Raw genomic sequence first — 5,690 nt, forward strand, 5'->3', positions numbered from 1 at the left:
GGAAAAACTGGCAGTTTGGATAGAAATGCCGCAAGGGAATTATCCATGACTGCTGCTAATTGCTGTAAAGTAATAGGGCACAATGCGCTAGAGGTACTAGGCAACGCTTGCGCGGGCGTAACTGGTGTTGACACATGGGGAGAAGGAGGACTATCCTCATTACCTTCCGTCAAAGAATCATCTTGGGCTACATTTTTAAGTGTTACTGCATGGTCAATAAAATGTTTAGATACCTTAGCACACTTTAAACACAAATGCAATGGGGGTACCGCCATGGCTTTTAAACACATAGAACAGGGTCTATCTGAAGGCTCAGACATGTTCGACAGACTTAGACAGCACTCAAATACAGAAAAATACACTTTTCTCCAACATTGGTGTGTCCGGTCCACGGCGTCATCCTTACTTGTGGGAATATTTCTTCCCCAACAGGAAATGGCAAAGAGTCCCAGCAAAGCTGGCCATATAGTCCCTCCTAGGCTCAGCCCACCACAGTCATTCTCTTTGCCGTTGCACAGGCAACATCTCCACGGAGATGGTTAAGAGTATGTGGTGTTTAGTTGTAGTTTTTTTTTTATTCTACTATCAAGAGTTTGTTATTTTAAAATAGTGCTGGTATGTACTATTTACTCGGAAACAGAAAGAGATGAAGAATTCTGTTTGTGAGAGGAAGATGATTTTAGCAGACAGTAACTAAAATCCTTTGCTGTTTCCACATAGGACTGTTGAGATGAAGTAACTTCAGTTGGGGGAAACAGTTAGCAGACTTTTCTGCTTAAGGTATGACTAGCCATATTTCTAACAAAACTGTGTAATGCTGGAAGGCTGTCATTTCCCCTCATGGGGACCGGTAAGCCATTTTCTTAGTCTCAAGCAGAATAAAGGGCTTAATATGGGCTATAAAACTGGTAGACACTTTTGTGGGCAAAATCGATTGCTTTATTTGGGCATTTTATACATGTTTATGCTGGTATTTCACATTTATAAACTTGGGGAACGTTTTTTAACGTCAGGCACTATGTTAGACACCTTTTCCAGTCAGGAAGGGCCTTCCCAGTTGTAGGCTGAGCCTCATTTTCACGCCATTACTGCGCAGTTGTTTTTGAGTGCAAGACATGCAGATGCATGTGTGAGGACCTGAAAATAGTTGGAAAAGTTCCTAGAAGGCGTCATTTGGTATCGTATTCCCCTCTGGGTTTGGTAGAGTCGCAGCGGAGGCTGTAGCTGGGACTGTAGAGGGGTTAAAACTGTAGCCGGCTCCGGTTTCGTTATTTTAAGGGTTAAAGCTCTGAAAATTGGTGTGCAATACTTTTAATGCTTTAAGACACTGTGGTGAAATTTTGGTAAATTTTGAACAATTCCTTCATATTTTTTCACATATTCAGTAATAAAGTATGCTCTGTTTAAAATTTAAAGAGACAGTAACGGTTTTGATTTAAAACGGTTTTTGTGTTTTGCTGACAAGTTTAAGCCTGTTTAACATGTCTGTGCCTTCAGATAAGCTATGTTCTATATGTATGAAAGTCAATGTGTCTCCCCCTTCTAAATTATGTGATAATTGTGCTAAAGCGTCCAAACAAAGTAAGGACAGTACTGTCACAGATAATGAAGTTGCCCAAGATGATTCATCAGATGAAGGGAGTAGACATGGTTCTACATCATCTCCTTCTGTGTCTACACCAGTTTTGCCCACGCAGGAGGCACCTAGTACTTCTAGCGCGCCAATGCTTATTACCATGCAACAATTGACGGCTGTAATGGATAACTCCATAGCAAATATTTTATCCAAAATGCCTGCATACCAGAGAAAGCGCGATTGCTCTGTTTTAAACACTGAAGAGCAGGAAGGCGCTGATGATAATTGTTCTGTCATACCCTCACACCAATCTGAAGGGGCCATGAGGGAGGTTTTGTCAGTTGGGGAAATTTCAGATTCAGGAAAAATTTCCCAACAGGCTGAACCTGATGTTGTGACATTTAAATTTAAATTAGAACATCTCCGCGCACTGCTTAAGGAGGTATTATCTACTCTGGATGATTGTGACAACCTGGTCATTCCAGAAAAATTATGCAAGATGGACAAGTTCCTAGAGGTTCCGGTGCACCCCGACGCTTCTCCTATACCCAAGCGGGTGGCGGACATAGTGAATAAGGAATGGGAGAAGCCCGGCATACCTTTTGTTCCCCCTCCTATATTTAAGAAATTATTTCCTATGGTCGACCCCAGAAAGGACTTATGGCAGACAGTCCCTAAGGTCGAGGGGGCAGTTTCTACTCTAAACAAGCGCACTACTATTCCTATCGAGGATAATTGTGCTTTCAAAGATCCTATGGATAAAAAATTGGAGGGTTTGCTTAAAAAGATTTTTATACAGCAAGGTTACCTTCTTCAACCCATTTCGTGCATTGTTCCTGTCACTACAGCAGCGTGGTTCTGGTTCGAGGAACTAGAAAAGTCGCTCAGTAGAGAGACTCCATATGAGGAGGTTATGGACAGAGTTCACGCACTTAAGTTGGCTAACTCTTTTATTTTAGATGCCGCTTTGCAAATAGCTAGATTAGCGGCGAAAAATTCAGGGTTTGCAATTGTGGCGCGCATAGCGCTTTGGCTAAAGTCTTGGTCAGCGGATGTATCATCCAAGACAAAATTGCTTAATATCCCCTTCAAGGGTAAAACTCTCTTCGGGCCAGAATTGAAAGAGATTATCTCAGACATCACTGGGGGAAAGGGCCACGCCCTCCCACAAGATAGGCTTTTCAAAGCCAAGAATAAGTCTAATTTTCGTTCCTTTCGTAATTTCAGGAACGGACCGGGCTCTAATTCTGCATCCTCTAAACAAGAGGGTAATACCTCACAGACCAAACCAGCCTGGAAACCGATGCAAGGCTGGAACAAGGGTAAGCAGGCCAAGAAGCCTGCCGCTGCTAACAAAACAGCATGAAGGAGTAGCCCCCGATCCGGGACCGGATCTAGTGGGGGGCAGACTCTCTCTCTTTGCTCAGGCTTGGGCAAGAGATGTTCAGGATCCCTGGACGCTAGAAATAGTTTCTCAGGGTTATCTTCTGGAATTCAAGGAACTACCCCCAAGGGGAAGGTTCCACATGTCTCACTTATCCTCAAACCAAATAAAGAGACAGGCATTCTTACATTGTGTAGAAGACCTGTTAAAGATGGGAGTGATACACCCAGTTCCAACGGCGGAACAAGGAATGGGATTTTACTCAAATCTGTTTGTGGTTCCCAAAAAAGAGGGAACTTTCAGACCAATCCTGGATCTAAAGATCCTAAACAAATTTCTCAGAGTACCATCGTTCAAGATGGAAACCATTCGAACGATTCTACCCACAATTCAGGAAGGTCAATTTATGACTACCGTGAATCTAAAGGATGCGTATCTACATATCCCTATCCACAAGGAACATCATCAGTTCCTAAGGTTCGCCTTTCTGGACAAACATTACCAGTTTGTGGCCCTCCCATTCGGGTTAGCCACTGCTCCAAGGATTTTCACAAAGGTACTCGGATCCCTTCTAGCGGTTCTAAGACCAAGGGGCATTGCAGTAGTACCGTACTTGGACGACATTCTAGTACAAGCGTCGTCTCTTTCAAAGGCAAAGGCTCACTCAGACATCGTTCTGGCCTTTCTCAGATCTCACGGATGGAAGGTGAACATAGAAAAAAGTTCCCTGTCTCCGTCGACAAGAGTTCCCTTCTTGGGAACAATAATAGATTCCTTAGAAATGAGGATTTTCTTGACAGATGTCAGAAAGTCAAAACTTCTAAACGCTTGTCAAGTTCTTCATTCTATTCCTCGTCCTTCCGTAGCTCAGTGCATGGAAGTAGTAGGATTGATGGTTGCAGCAATGGACATAGTTCCTTTTGCGCGAATTCATCTAAGACCATTACAACTGTGCATGCTGAAACAGTGGAATGGGGATTATACAGACTTGTCTCCAGTGATTCAAGTAGATCAGAAGACCAGAGACTCACTCCGTTGGTGGCTAACCCAGGATCACCTATCCCAGGGAATGAGCTTCCGCAGTCCAGAGTGGGTCATCGTCACGACCGACGCCAGCCTAGTGGGCTGGGGCGCGGTCTGGGAATATCTGAAAGCTCAGGGACTGTGGTCTCGGGAAGAGTCTCTTCTCCCGATAAACATTCTGGAACTAAGAGCGATATTCAATGCTCTCCAGGCTTGGCCTCAGCTAGCAAAGGCCAGATTCATAAGATTCCAATCAGACAACATGACGACTGTTGCGTATCTCAATCATCAGGGGGGAACAAGGAGTTCCCTGGCGATGAAAGAAGTGACCAAAATAATACAATGGGCGGAGAATCACTCCTGCCACCTATCTGCGATCCACATTCCAGGTGTGGAAAACTGGGAAGCAGATTATTTGAGTCGGCAGACATTCCATCCGGGGGAGTGGGAACTCCACCCGGAGATCTTTGCCCAGTTGACGCAACTATGGGGCATTCCAGATATGGATCTGATGGCGTCCCGTCAGAACTTCAAGGTTCCTTACTACGGGTCCAGATCCAGGGATCCCAAGGCGACTCTAGTGGATGCACTAGTATTGCCTTGGACCTTCAACCTAGCTTATGTGTTTCCACCGTTTCCTCTCATTCCCAGGCTGGTAGCCAGGATCAAACAGGAGAGGGCCTCGGTGATCTTGATAGCTCCTGCGTGGCCACGCAGGACTTGGTATGCAGACCTGGTGAATATGTCATCGGTTCCACCATGGAAGCTACCTTTGAGACAAGACCTTCTTGTTCAGGGTCCATTCGAACATCCAAATCTGGTCTCCCTCCAGCTGACGGCTTGGAGATTGAACGCTTGATTCTATCAAAGCGTGGGTTTTCAGATTCAGTGATAGATACTCTGGTTCAAGCCAGAAAACCGGTAACTAGAAAGATTTACCATAAAATATGGAAAAGATATATCTGCTGGTGTGACTCCAAGGGATTCCCATGGAATAAGATAAAGATTCCTAGGATTCTTTCCTTTCTACAAGAAGGTTTGGATGAAGGATTATCTGCAAGTTCTCTAAAGGGACAGATTTCTGCTTTATCTGTCTTGTTACACAAACGACTGGCAGTTGTGCCAGATGTTCAAGCATTTGTTCAGGCTTTGGTTCGGATCAAGCCTGTTTACAGACCTTTGACTCCTCCCTGGAGTTTAAATCTAGTTCTTTCAGTTCTTCAAGGGGTTCCGTTTGAACCTTTACATTCCGTAGATATTAAGTTGTTATCTTGGAAAGTTTTGTTTTTGGTTGCTATTTCTTCTGCTAGAAGAGTTTCTGAGTTATCTGCTCTACAGTGTACTCCACCCTATCTGGTTTTCTACCAAAGGTTGTTTCCAACAAAAATATTAATCAGGAGATAGTTGTACCTTCTTTGTGTCCGAATCCAGTTTCAAATCTGTTGATCAGATATGTAAGGCAGCGACTTGGTCTTCACTGCACACTTTTGCCAAATTTTACAAATTTGATACTTTTGCTTCTTCGGAGGCTATTTTTGGGAGAAAGGTTTTGCAAGCCGTGGTGCCTTCCGTTTAGGTGACCTGATTTGCTCCTTCCCTTCATCCGTGTCCTAAAGCTTTGGTATTAGTTCCCACAAGTAAGGATGACACCGTGGACCGGACACACCAATGTTGGAGAAAACAGAATTTATGCTTACCTGATAAATT

The sequence above is a fragment of the Bombina bombina genome, chromosome 8, assembly GCF_027579735.1.
Source record: "Bombina bombina isolate aBomBom1 chromosome 8, aBomBom1.pri, whole genome shotgun sequence".
NCBI lineage: Eukaryota > Metazoa > Chordata > Amphibia > Anura > Bombinatoridae > Bombina > Bombina bombina.